Consider the following 15,224-nt stretch of genomic DNA (forward strand, 5'->3'; position numbering starts at 1 on the left):
TAATTACAGAATATTTGTTTGATGTGATGTACACTGTACTGTGTGTAAGTAGTTTCTAGAGAGCGGCTTTCTGAATGTGAGGTGTTGACTGCCATTGAAGGGCTTATTTCTTGGGGCTCACTTCTAGAGACATAATGTGGCCAAGCAGAATCAAGGTGTGATTTGGGATTCAAGTATTTCGTCTTCTTAAAGTGGAGATACACTACCAACAGAAATGGTAAACTGCCATCATATGAGAGATTTCTACAGGAGGTGGATAGCGCTGCAGAGCTCTATGGCCCTATTGCGCAAGGCGACCCATGAGGACAGCACAGATGTTAGACTAGCCAAACACAAAATCAAACATCCACAAGCAAAGACTGGACATACTCTTGCATGAGCAGATCATAGAATCACAGACTCACAGAATTGTTTAGGTTGGAAAAGACCTTTAAGATCATCAAGTCCAACCATTAACCTAACCCTGCCGTCCCACCACCAAACCATGTCCCTAAGCACCTCATCTACCCATCTTTTAAATACCTCCAGAGATGGGGACTCGACCACTTCCCTGGGCAGCCTGTTCCAATGCAGCACTTGAGAAAAAAAGAACAAGATTTAGGAGTTCTTTCTGAAGGATCTATGTCCCCAGTGCCTGAGAGGCCTAATTCAACTGTTGGACATACGAAGAGGAAACAGCCGAGAAGCTAAGGGTACCTATGTTGTATTTCCACAGCGTATGGCACTGTTGAACCCATCGCTGGAAGGCTGTTTTCTGCTAAGTTGTCAGCATTGCAGAAAGGATATTAGAAAAGTAAGAGAGGTTTTCCAGACAGATGCAAGGATTATTTGAAGATTGGACAATTTTCTTACCAATTCCATTTTACCTATATGCAAAGGAGCAACAAGATGCAGTTGCTAAAAGTTAAAGTCAAGCAAATGTAAGTTAGAAACAGAAGTGATTATCAACTGGCATAATTTTTCTAGGAACATTATCATTCATCTGATGTATGAAATCTTGATATAGCATTTAGATTCACCCCACCTACTACCTCAATAACCGAAGTACCTAATTTAGGAGTTTTATAGTAAGTACAGAGGAATAATCATCTTCAAGGGACTACTGAAATGTTAGGAAGCCTGAATCACTGAACATTTTTCTTGATTTATCATAAATTACTAAATTGGGAACCTTAGATGCTTAAAATTCACTGAGATTAATCAGTTTCACTCTCCCAAGTTAATTTGCACAACTAACTGAATACAGTAAAGAGAAAATTAAACGAAAATAAGGGAAAATCAGGAAGCAAATGAGTACGAAGGGAAATCAGAGAGAAATGGAGAGGAAATACATTTTTAAAAACCAGACACCACCACCACCTCCTCAAAAAACTTGTTTCAGGGAAAATGGTACTGATGATCACTCTTCAGAACCGTGGACCTGGGAATGGAAAGCTGTTAAATGGATATAATAATGGATATTTAGGTAAATAAGTAACCTGAAATGAATCATTTAATAAAAAGCCATAGAGATGATTACTTTTCTGCAGATATATGAAAACCAATTTTTGCTATCTTTGCACTCAAGATAGCTTATAAGATGCAATTGATTCAATGGGAGTGAGTAATAATGGAGTAAGTGACTGCTCATTTTAAATAAGGCTATCAAAATAAGGTCCTGAACAAGTTAAAAGATCAGATGAATGATAGCACCCAGGAGGAGGTTCTATTCGGGGAGAAAATAAAGACATGGTAAAGAAAATGAAACGCAGGCACAGAAAATGTAGTCTTGCAAAACGGTGGCTGATGCTGAACTCCAACACAATGATAAAGCCGATGTTATTTTTACCCCATAAATGTAGAAACAAAATGGGAGTAGGATGTATTGAGAGTGCATTCACAGATGTTCTGCACATCAGTCTCTTTAGCACAAATCTGAAAGCCTAAAGGTAACAATTCCTCCAGCATTAACATTCTGTCACGGGAGAGGTAGCCTGTCAAAAGTGAAATGAAACGCTCAGTTCTCACCAACTACAGGAGGGAGAAGGAATTAAGTAGAAGACCAAATCTAATGGACATGACAATGAATTAAGATATCAGAAATCTAAAAGGAAGGTCAACTGTCGTGGTTTAACCCAGCAGATAGCTGAACACCACACAGGAAGAAAATTAATACTATCCCAGCCGAAACCAGGACATGAACACACATGCTGCACTGCAAAGCCAGAAGAAAAAAACAGACAGAAGGGAGATCAGATGCCTACAGTGTTAGAAGAAAGGCAAATTCTTCCAGGAGACATACAGCATGTTGTAAACCCCTGGCCACTTCAATTACATAAATCCTTGAAAATAAACAGCTTTCAGAAGGTATTTATCTAGCTGTGGAGGTGATGATAATGGTGGATAGCAATGATGAGTGACAGATTTGTGTATTCCATCAACATTTCACCTCCAGTCTTAAAGGCAGGCTCATCTGACCTGAAAAGTAATTAAGGGTTTCTGCACTACTAAGTATATACATATTTGCATGACTGTGAGGACTATGCCATGCATGTAAATTCAAATACAGAACTGGTAAAACTAGCTGGCATAGAATCGGTATTTCTATCAGTATAGTTACCTTAGTGGAATTTGCTAAGTAAGAATTAGATGCTATGTACCATCTCCAAAAAGTTGCACTTGAGAGAAATTGTATGGATTTAGCTGATACCATACTTCAGAATGTATTATATCCATGTGTGCTACTGCAAAATATTAAGTGGTAGCCTGAACTGCCTGGGTGACTGACTTTTTCTCCCCATTTGTTCTCACAGCAGTTTTATGGGCCTGATTCTCAATCTTATAACAAATAAGAAATAATTAGGCTTGCATAACCAATGGAGGCGAAATTTGAAATGTCATGACAAATGTACACAATCTCATGCACAGTTCTTACGATGTGTTCACGTATGACGCACAGTTGCAGAATGAGGGAACTGCCCCTACAGTCACGGAAGAGTGTTTGATCATACACTGCAGATCCCTTGCTGCTACCTATATTGATCTGCAAAAGACTGGGGTGCAACTCTGAATTTGGGGAAATCAGTGTACTCTGGGTCTGTGCTTGTCTTGATTTCTCACACTGCCAGTCTGTTGCTGGTAAATGCAAAGAACTTCCCAAACACACTGTAGGACTCATAATGAAATTTTGTATCATGCTCTACTAAATGCACAAAATATTGGCCTTTTTGAAAATCCACTCTAAAAAGTGCTCCAGGTTTTAGAATTTAGCTGACAACATAAGAGTCTCACTCCTAGAAACAGTTCACTGTGCTTTCTTCTTTTTCCTGGTGCAGTTTAAGAAGTTGATGTTTCCTTTCCCTGACTTGTGCTTAGCGTTGATTTGTTCAGATCACTGCAAATCTGCCACTGCTATTGTGTATCCGCCACTTTGTACTTTTCCAATTTCTCTACAGATATGGGCTTTTCATATGCCAGCAAAATTTCAAACAAGACTGTTTTTCATCTGCAGTTTCAGAAAGATGCTGTGTCATGCAAAAACTTTTAAAAACCATATTCATCAGAATAAAGTTTTAGTTGTGGAGGACAGCAAAGAAAAAATCACACTGTCCAAATATCGCAGTGTTAATATGTGTATTTGGTCTGGGCACATTCTCATTAGTCCATGAAAAAAATACAATAAATAGAAATATTTTTGTAACTATTAACTACTTCTGGCAAAGTCAAAGCAATAGTAGTACCAGAGTCTCCCATATGAATAGTGCTAAGTGCTTATTAAACAAAGGCTAGGTTTCCACAGATCCATTCCTGAATGAACTTCCCAGACAAGTACACTTGTAACCCTGGAAGAGGGTGTCCCTAAGTCTTGGAACCCTACACATGACTCAAAGTCAAAGACGACCCTGCCTGAGTAAGCTCGAACTCATACATGGGGTCAGAGATAGAAACTCCCACCTGCAAGGAAGTGAGGGCGCTTCTCTTGAACTACCTGTACCCAAGCACATGAATGTTCCTCCACTTAACCCTGAAATAAAGTCAGAGGCATTTTAAAGGGAAGACAGCAATGAACACAAGAGGGGCAGCTTATGAAGTTGCTCTTAACACTTCTCAGCTGTTATTGATTTCCAGATGAAGCATCTTCCTCCCAGTACTGAACACAGGAAGCAAATGAAGAAATCACTGGGCCAAGGTAGAATTAGCTACAAATCTTTAACTCATATATTAGTTTATAAATTCCTATATGGAAAATGTACAAACATGTACATGTAAAAAATATAAATTTATATAGCAAATAAATATTATGGTATAAAGATCTCAAGGATCAGGTAAAAAAAGGTTATTGCAACACATAAATTAAGGCTTTTCCTTTTCCATCTCCATGATTTGGTTACTTCCTTAGAATTAATGGTAAAACATAAAAGACTGTTATAAAGTGCACCCAGTGAGAACATTGTTAAACAACTGTCCTTCCTTCCTTTCCTCCATTGCTTTCTATTTCTTCCTCTCTCACTTTCACTTCATTTATCTTTCTCTTTCTTTCTTCTTTCTTTCTTTTTCTTTCCTCTTTTCCTCCCTTCTCCTGTTCTCCCTTTGCTTCCTTCCTTCCTTGTGCAAATTTGCATGCCTGGAGTCTTGTATGCTTCCAAGTGGCCACAGTTTCAGCAGGCTGAGCACACACTTCCACACGGCCCCCTGTAGCATGCAGAATGAAGCACACACAAGGGCTGGAGAACACATCATTATATACCACCCATTAAAATACATCAGATCCCTATTTTGTCTTCTATCCCAGAAAGGCCTGGTCGGTGAGTAAAAGTTTTACCAATCTAACTGATACAAAGGCAAGTGGTATTTTACTGATGCCAATAAAAGCCCTAATAGACATGATTCTAATGGCGATAGACATTTCACAAAATGTTCATTTTGCTTTTCTGAGCTATTTGCCCATCAACTCATTATAGCTATGGAGGAGAGGCTTTGCCCCCTATAATTATTACTATTAGAAAGTTAGTGACATGAAGGCTTCAGAGAAAGCTGCAAGACTTTTATGTGTGAGCAAGCTAAACACATCAAGTTCTCACAGCACAACTTTTTTTTCAAAACAGGTTTTCTGTTGATTGCAAGCATTGAGATGCTTCAGTCTCATCCATTTTAATTTGTGTTCAGATGGTCTGTCTTGTGTAAGTCAAGCATGGCTGTAATGCAGTCAATTTTGGGATGGGGATAGAAATACCTGAAGCTGTAACTAATGGGGCTGATACAGGAGACAGACAGGTGAGTGGGCATCTCTGCTGCTTTCTCTTGCCCATGGTTTTAAGGCACTTGTCTGTGCTGTTCACACCCATCCCAGGACATTTATTTATACTGGAGTATCTCTCAGTGTTCTTCAGAGAAAGCTGCAAGTCTTTTATGTGCGAGCAAGCTAAACACATCAAGTTCTCACAGCACAACTTTTTTTTTCAAAACAGGTTTTCTGTTGATTGCAAGCATTGAGATGCTTCAGTCTCATCCATTTTAATTTGTGTTCAGATGGTCTGTCTTGTGTAAGTCAAGCATGGCTGTAATGCAGTCAATTTTGGGATGGGGATAGAAATAACTGTAGCTGTAACTAATGGGGCTGATACAGGAGACAGACAGGTGAGTGGGCATCTCTGCTGCTTTCTCTTGCCCATGGTTTTAAGGCACTTGTCTGTGCTGTTCACACCCATCCCAGGACATTTATTTATACTGGAGTATCTCTCAGTGTTATTAAGGGAAGAAGGTAGTATAGATTTTCTGTTTAAAAAATGTTATCAGCTGTTAATACACTATTTTTTTGGCTCATCTTCTGTGCATGAGTTACAACAGTGGAGATGGAAAACTGATTTTTATCCATCGGCACTGCAGGCTCTCCCCACACTCCCTGCAGGCTCCTCGGGTGGGGTTGGCCACAAGTCATGCCTTGGCGGCCAGGGCAGTGTATTCAAAACTGACAGAAAACCCTAATTCATCTTAATTTAGATACTAACCAAGGGCCATCTTGTACAGTATTGATTTCCATGTAGTCAAAATGGTCTCGGTCCAGAAATTCAGGTGGAGAAAGGAGTGAGGCGCGGCAGCTGTGTCAGTGCTGGCAAGGAGAGCGGGAGCTCGTCCATGGCCTTGCCCCCTCTGAGGTCAGGCACTCCATCAGCCTGGTAAACAAACCCTCCAGTTAGTTTGTTCTTGCAGTTAAGTAATTTGAGGTAGGTATAATCTTAAAGATGGTTAAATAACAAGCAATCCAGTAAAATCACAGCATAAAATGTGACATTGTTTTGTAGAGTGCTGTAGCATGTACCTCTGAGTATGTGAATTCAGATTTGCCATGTATATACCCATACAGACAACACATATGAGCATATTAATCAACATACACACAGAGTGCTTCTCAGTCAGATGTACCCACAAGACTTCATTAATTTAAGAAGACCTTGCTTGGGGGTTGGACCAGATGACCTCTAGGGGTCCCTTCCAACCCAAAACATTCTATGATTCTATGATTCTATGATTCTATGAAATGCACCCATGTTCAGAAGGTTAGAAAGGAAAAAAGATGTTCGTATTTGTTTAACTGTTTGAGTGTAGGCTGTCAGCTATCTTGCTGGCACAGATTTTCAGTCATAACAACTAAACTTCCAGGTAACTTTTCCTTTTATTTGTTTTAGAAGTTTATAATGTGGGGCTGGAAAATAAGTAATTTTTCATGCTTCAGGTATAAAAATTTATTGAGACTTCTTATCCTCTACTTACATGGGGAAATGTGCTGTTATCAGGCATGGTGCACCCCATATGCACTCAGAGTCTACTCCTGCTAACCTGTGAGAATTTCCCTGATGTCACTAGGTTTTGACTTTAAAACCTATAATTTACTCATTCTTGCTGAAGATGACGGATAATGTTAGAATGGACAGCAAATGTCTCAAAATAAATGAATTTTTTGTAAACTACAGCATTAGTTCACCCATGTTTACCATGTCTTTTATTTGGTACCACTGGCAATCCATTTGAAAAGCAAAGCCACAGCCTTTGCCTGCCTACTCATAATGATTTGCGGCTCCAAATGATTAACAGCTTTACAGCTCCTGGAACAATAAACTTGAAAGTCATACTAGATGTATTTTCATTTACAGTAATTACAATAGAATATTTTTATGAAGAAAAGGAAAACAGACATTTCTCCAACAAGGAAACAAAATCTCTCTGAGTATATTTTCCCTTGGCTACCGATTTTGTCTGAATCATGTATCTTCCAAAAATTCAAATATAATTTTCCTTTCAAACTGTCAAAAATAATATGCATAAGTATAAGCAGGTGTCAACAATTCGCAATCCACCTGTTAGCTGACATCTGTGGCATCACATCTCTCTATGACTTGCTGTGAAAAAAGGCTATTTAGGCAATGTCACATTCCCTGATGCTAAAAGTAAGGAAGAAAGAAAAAAACAAAGCTCTTCATTTGTTCCTACTTTTATATGTGTATGTCTATATATAGCATGTTTATAAATATATATAACTTGCTGCATGGATGGGAAAGTGCAAGGAATTCCGCCCCCCCCCCCCCCCCCCCATAAAGGCATTGTAGTAAGCGTGGGGGGTCTGGTGCAATGCATTGGATCAAGCATAGCTGGCAGACTGGTGGATGCACAAACAAACAAACAGTTGGTTATGCTGACATTCTTTCTCTAATGTGACTATTTTTTCTGCCTGTTTATATTTGGCTGTGTAATGCTCAGTTCACAGCAATGACTGATCAGGAATACGTGTCCTCTGTAAGCATGAGCAAAAGTCTTAATTTCATGTTAATTTAGTCATGTATTTAACACACTGGTTGGCACTACATTTCTAAAAAAGGGCTCCAAAGCTACATTTGTACAAAGTACATGAAAAGCAAGTCCCTGCATTTTTCCTGCTTTTATGAGACATCACAAATGACATGCCCAGGTGATGGGGACATTGTCCGTCTTGCCTTCATCATAATTATGTGTGTAAAATACCAATCAAGTTGCTAATATCTTGGATCTGTTGTCATCAACCATAAACGTAGAATTCAAACCTGCTGTCAGCAATGAGAAAGGTAACAGTCACTGTCAGGACTGTTGATCTCGTAACCTCTCTGTGCTCTTGTATATCACAGAAATCCGATAGAAAGGCTTGATGTTATTTGCTTCTTTCTCTCTTTCCTGCTTTTTGTAGAACATCAGCAAGGGTTGCATATCAAAGGAGTATCTTCTACGGAACAGTCTTGGTTTAGATCATTCCTACATTAAAAAAAGGGATAGCTATACTACCAGTTCCGTATACTGTGGATTTATCCTGTTAAGGTGTATTTGGTTGACAGATTTTTGTGCAATTTTCTCTGAGCAAAACAAGTAATTCTGGCTTTTGCAGAGCCTGATACAACTTACTTTGAAGAGGAGCAAGCTGTGATGGAAGATCTAATTCATCTCAGTCTCCATACTGCTACAGATCTGGAGATAAACCTAAAAGCAGCAGTGAGTATGAACCTAAGGAGATCAATCATACCAGTCAAGGCACCATGGGCTCAGTACCCACAATGCTTCTTCACTCAGAAAAGAGGGATCAAAAGTCAAGGAGCTAAAGAAGATTCTATTATACTGGAGGCACTAAATCTTCAAAGCCTTTTTTTATCTGTAAGAAAGCTGTAAGACAAGATATCAATTGTTCTACCTGATCCTTTCCTTAGATGTTTTTGGAAAGCTGTCTTTGCACTGCCAGCTCAGTTTTTCTTCTCTTTGGCAGGACCTGACCAATGCTTTCTCCCAGAACCACTTTTACTAATTTTTAGATTTAATCTTTGATATTCCTCTGCTAGTTTTGGAGCTTATAGCTTGATTTTGTTCCCATTTCTTACCTCCATTCAGACTAGATGATTAAATATTTACTTCCAATTTTAAGATATCCACTGAACTGAGGTTCTTCACCTGAAACACAAACCTGTGGAGTTCAGGCCATGCATTCCCTTCAGCCCAGCAGAACACTGGCTCTACCTCCCCACCTTTCTCTCCTAATACTATTGGCTTGACTCTGGACATTTTTTTTGGATAAGAATTCAGTTCTGCCTTCATCACTGAATAGTCTTGAATTGCTTCTGGAGACTGTTTAGTAAGGTAAAGTCAGAAGGCCTTGGAAAATCTTTGACCTATCCAATGTGAGCTGTGAGCTTAGACCTGGATCCAGGCATGTTCCAAACTTTACTGACTTCAGCACAAAGCTACAGGTGAAAAGTGTGGCAAAGCTCTGAGTGCTTTTCAGCCTCCTCTCTTATGATTGCAATTGACAACTGCCCCAGTAAATAGTTAAAGTTATGCAAGACCATAGTATGGGCCAGATTTTTCAAGGCATCAAGATCACTTTGGGCTATTTATGCTGTATATAGTGAGTTTTCAGAGCACTATGATGCTTAGATTTAAAATTCACAAAGATGCTGTAGTTAGAGTTCTGTGCAGTTGTGAACAAGATACCACATTAAATAAATCAGTGGCCTAATCAAGTCCGGAAGCTCTTGTATCACTATTTTTTGCTGATTCAAGAGGTTTAGATTGGATGTTAGGGAAAATTTCTTCACCAAAAGAGTTGTCAAGTGCTGGAACAAGCTGCCCAGTGAAGCGGTTGAGTCCCCACCCCTGAAGATATTTAAGAAGATGGGTAGATGTGGTACTTAGGAACATGGTTTAGTGGTGGACTTGGCAGTGCTAGGTTAAAGGTTGGACTTCATGATCTTAAAGGTCTTTTTCAACCTGAACAATCCTATCATTCTGAGAAATCTAACATACAGAAAAATAACCTTCTCTTCACCTTTGTAGATCTTGTAAAGGCGTATTCAACTGTTCACTTAAATCCATAGCTGGAAGAGAATTAATAGCTAGGATATCACTAAACTGATGCTGTACAGTATGGCAGGTTGAAGAGGTTTAGGGATTAAAAAAAAAAGCTCCTTGTTAGTGTTAGAAAAAAGTTGTGATCCCTTACGACTATCACAGAAATCATTAGCCTAGCCATTTTACAAATATTTGTACTTTTTTCCCTCACAGTTATGCCAACTAACACAAGTTATATCACTAGCTTCACTGAGTGATCAACACCTTCTATGCTCCCAGTAATGACTGTGGTAAAAAGTCACGCTTCAGGGTGTAAATTAATCACCTCCATTTAGAGACTGAGAGAGAATCAATAAAAAACCTGTTGTACTGCCTACTTTAACAAATTTCTTTCTAAACACGCTTCAGCTCCTTTGGGCTGGTTATAATGAAAGTTTTCACTTAAAACTTGCAGCCTCTTTTTATGCCAGACCTTTCCAGGGCTCTGAGTGCATAGGTGGTGGGCAAAGGTATGGAGCCAACTGAGACCAAGTCCAGGTCCCTTGCTAATCTCATTGTAGCTCCTGGGTGCTAACCCTGATCTGGTCGCGCTGCCTGAGCTTCCTGGCTCAGCTTCAGAGCCACCCCATCGCTGTGGATGGGCTGGGTGACCACTGGGGCTGTGCCTGACCCTGGTCACTCTCTCCAGTCCTGATCTGACCCTGATGTGCCGCTCAGCATCCCAGCTCCTTCTTGCTGGCCACATTACTGCCCCGGGCTCCCTCACAGCTTACCTGGGGGAGCAGCCAGCCCTCGCAGTGCCCTGGTGGTGCTGGCCTTCTCCTTCCATCTTAAGAGGGTGACGGCACTATAGAAAGCCTTTATGTAAGCTTATGGAAGTCAGGAACTACGTTATAAAAATGGTAAGACTTCTTAAACAAATGGAGCATCTGAAAGAGATGTAGAGGCTAGGGGATTGGTTTCTAATAGGCTGGCTTGGATTTAACCTGAATAAACACCTTTGGTTCACAAAATATTGTGAAGGGCAACGATTACACAGCATGAACCAGTGTTACGTAAGGCGAGAAAATAACAGAAATTATAAGGTTAATCATTAATGCACGCGTGTCAACAACTCTTGAAGTCGGGACGAGTTCAGGCAGCAAAATATCTCTAACTAGCTCAGCTTTGTTTCTTTTTTCTGGGAAGCTACAAGAAAAGGTAGTGAACTGTCAGCACTGAGGTGGGGCCTTTTTTTGGTTTTGTTTTTGAAGGGTTATTATTCCATTCAGTCAGTAGCATTCAAATGGTTAAGAAGGACAATCCTTGTAATACCTGTACAATCCGCTGAAGAATTACAGTTCCCATGCTAAAGGTGAAGCGGTGGAACACAGAAATCTACCGAAGACACCACAGACCCTGGGGTTTATCAGTGATGCTATGAAATTTAGTGTAGTCTTGAAATAAGGCAAACCCCACTTTTCCCTGAAGAGTCAGCATGCGGCAGGGAGCTGCATGGGCCAGCAGCAACCTGGGGCTGGGGGTAGCAGGGCCTCCCGGGGGCGGCAGGGCAGGGCCTGGCAGCCAGGGCCCATCCCAGTGCCCCAGCCAGGAGCAGAGCAGCCAGGGGGCACCAGGGCAGAACTAAACCCCAGGACTGAGCACCGAGACAGGCCGAGAACAGGCCAGGACGTGGGCCCAGCTGGGCCCAGCTCGGTGGGGCCCATGGCCAGGCAGGGCAGAGCTCTGAGGACTGGAGCTCAGGCCTTGCTGTGGGATCGCTGGGGCAGGGGCTGATGGCCGGGGGGCTGACATGGGGTCCTGGGCCCTGGGCAGGGTGGGAGAGACCCGGGGAGGCTTGCCAGGGACAGTAAGGGCCATTGGTGCCTTTAGGGCCCTGACACAATGATTAATTAATATGTGTTGATCTTTTAAATACAATTCTGTTTCCCTTGACTTGTATGGAATTGCCTTAAAGGAATTAAATAGTTTTCAATCAAAGTGCAACAGATCTTATTTTATCCAAAACTGCTGATAATTCTTTTTTTATCAGATGTTGGCACAATAAGGATTTTTAGTAGGTATTATTCTGAAGGCATTTTTTAGCACAGACTTTTTTTCCTATTTGGAATATTTAGATTTACATTTCTGGAAGGCATGCTGAAAAGGCCACAATTTAAATATTAGCAGTTTAAAAAGTCTTAATTTTTCTGGAACAATTCCCACACATTTTTTAACTTCAGGTAACGAAAAGACGGTTCCAGAGGAGAGTAGTTAATAATCCTCTCAGCACACGGAAGCTCACTGCACAGGACTCTGCACTGGTGGAGCTGGGGGAGCAGTGGTTGGCTAGCCTTGTTCTGACATTATACATTTCACACTATCTTATGATTTAATTTACTGGTATTTCTAGAAAACTGTTTTATATCAGCCAATTTAAATACCCAGAACATGTCTTTGCTCTTACAGGTGCTTTCTGGATTTCAAACCACATCACCAAGAAACACAGCTTTCTGGGGCTCACACAAATAAATGGAAAGAGGATGGGAAGAAAGTCACAGTAAACGGCAATAGTGAAGGAACTTGGAGCAAGCCCAGTGTGGGGAGTGAAACTAAACTTCTAGTTCAGCTTCACAGCATGAACTTATCCCATCTTTTTGCCTATTTGTGTAGGCCAGAGAACCCTGCATACATGTTCAGCGCACTGCTCTGTTGTGGTGGCCTGGAATCCAGGTCCTTCTGAGCAAAGCACCAGGAATTTTAATCACTGTAGAGAGATGGACTCCTTCAGAGGGAGATTGAGGTAGATCAGGTTAGGTTCCTGTGTAACGACTTCTGCTGGCCTGAAGCAGAAGGGAATCTGTCCTGCTTGTAAATACGAACAGGAAAAGCAATTTACCGCAAACTCAAATTCTCAAGCCTTATATTATATAAGATCTTTTCCTAGGGTTATTTTAAAATATGATCTGCTTGAAGGCAATGTGCTCAGTCCCTGGGTGGGGAATATGCTTCATTTAAGTCACCAGCAATCTGTACTGCTGATTAAAAAGCAAGTGCTGACGGGCTTCACAGGGAGTCTCATCCATCTTGCCTTAGTGAACAAGTTGGTAGAGAAAATGGTGGTGGGAGGCAGGGAAGAATGGTGGACAGTGTTCCATGAAACATTGAACAACATCAACAACAACAAATCATGAATTTTATGTACTTAAAAGTTCTATCAGTGTGGAAAACTGGCTCTGAAAAGAGAATTTCAAACTTTTTGATGATTGCATATCCTGGGAATTCAAATGAACTTTGTCACCACTGCCAGTTTCATAAACGAATGAAGTCTCCAGCAAGGCACAGATGGTATTTCTGAATGAACAGATGATTATGCCAAGAGAATATTATGCCTGGAAACACATTTTGTTAATATGAGTAAAGCTGTTAGAAGGACAGCTATGGAAAAGAGGACCTAGCTCTTTATGGAATACCTGAATACAATAAGAAATTAGACAGTGGCTAAAGGTTATTTAGTGTATTCTTCAGTCCTACTTGCTGAGAATTAATTGGGAAACTATCCAGAAATCCTTAAGATTAAAATGGTACTATGATTAATGAGAACCACAAGAAGATGTGTGAACAACAACAATTAGATAGTAATCTGTATTTACCTAAATTGAAAAGAGATTATGCACTAGCTATTGGATTTCCAAAAAGCACCAGTGTGGAGAGCTTAGAAGAGGAGCCAAATTCCACATTGAGTCTAAGTATAAATTTATTTCAGTGAAGCAAAAAAAGGTTATACTCATTGATGCTTACAGACTCACAAGCCCAAGCATATGCCCCTCATTGTGCTATGAATGAATGGGTTTGCAGTGGTTAAATGCATTGACTCAATTAATAGAGTTACTTCTGATTACACCTGTGCCATCCACAGCCAAGGTGGGTTCACTGACTTCAGTGGAAATGCTGTGACTGTATATCAAGGATCTGGTTTGATGAGAGGTCAGAAAAGGGGTGCATGATATTATGCATTACTGGGTTTAAAAATACTGACTTCATACTTGATATGGTTATTTCTAAGTGAAGGCTGGAAACAACAAATTTGGATTCTGCAACCAGTTTAAATCCAAAGTAGCTCCCTTGAGGTCAGTTGGCTCTTTCTGGTGACTTCAAGATGGTTTATGTAAGGGATTAAATGTATCAACATGAGATTTTTCTCAGGGGTGAAAGATATTCAGCAGTATATCTTGTAGGGCCACATCGTAGGTGTCAGCCTCAGCTTTTCCCGTACATTTTTTGAGCATAGAGGGTAAGCCTCTTGGAGGCAGATGAACCTGGTGAAATAGTACAATCTCTGTAGCTTGAAGGAAACTAAATCCATCACCAACATGTCAGCAAAAATAATGCATGTCCCTCAGCATTTATCCTGATGGCAGTGATGAAAACATATGAAGGATTACCTAAACTATTTAAAAATGACTTGTGTTCAGTTACAAAATTATTTATGAAGTTAGGAATAAACAAGAGATTTTGATTATACCATGGGGAAAAAAAGAAAAATAAAAAAAAAAGGAAACATACTCTTCTAGGTTTCTTATCCAATGTGAGACAAATGCAAATTTTAGTAAGGGAGCAATTAGAAGGAAAAGAAGAGATTACAGGACTCACTTCCTCCCACATGCTCTCCTGTTGCTGCAATTGAGTTTTTTGTGTTATTAAATGGAATCCATGGGTCAGGTTCCAACTCCATTTTTGCATTGCTGCGAGCTGATTTCAATGCCAATAAAGTCATATTAGTGCAAAGCAGAGAGACATCATCCACAAACTCATTCTGTACGTGTGAGATGAATATATTAGCTTCTCAGCAGATGGCTGTGAATTCTTCCAGACAGAGCATGTCTTGGGCTTTCAAGAACCATTTATCAAAAGGAACACTGAATTGTCTTCAGTTCTGCAGCAATCACTCCAGGGAAGCAAGTGCTAAATGGTTTAAAGATAAGAGGTAATCGTAGTGCAAGCTATTGTCAGCTCCAGATACAGTGCCCATTGGTTATGCATCACATCAGTTGGAACTTCGTGGGCACCTTTTACCTGTTGCTTTGTGATGCCAGAGATACATCTCTTTATTCCTTTAGAATAGAATATCCTGTATTCCTTTGGAAAATATTCTTCTTCTAGTCAGTGGGGGAAAGAGGGTGTGCAAATTACATTTTGAATACCAAGAATTATTCAGTAGCTCCATTTCTTATGTTACTTTTGTGATTCTGCTATTTTGAAGTGAGAAGTGGCCAGTGGAAGTTAAGAAAAAGGACATCTACATTATGTAAGTAAGGAAAATATTTCCTAGATTTCTAAACCAAACTTTTTAATGAAGGATACAGAAACCTTTGGTAAAAGGTTATTAGAGTTCAGCTAAAGAG

This window comes from Egretta garzetta, unplaced genomic scaffold (genome assembly GCF_000687185.1).
Source record: "Egretta garzetta isolate BGI_Z169 unplaced genomic scaffold, ASM68718v1 scaffold154, whole genome shotgun sequence".
Taxonomy (NCBI): Eukaryota; Metazoa; Chordata; class Aves; order Pelecaniformes; family Ardeidae; genus Egretta; species Egretta garzetta.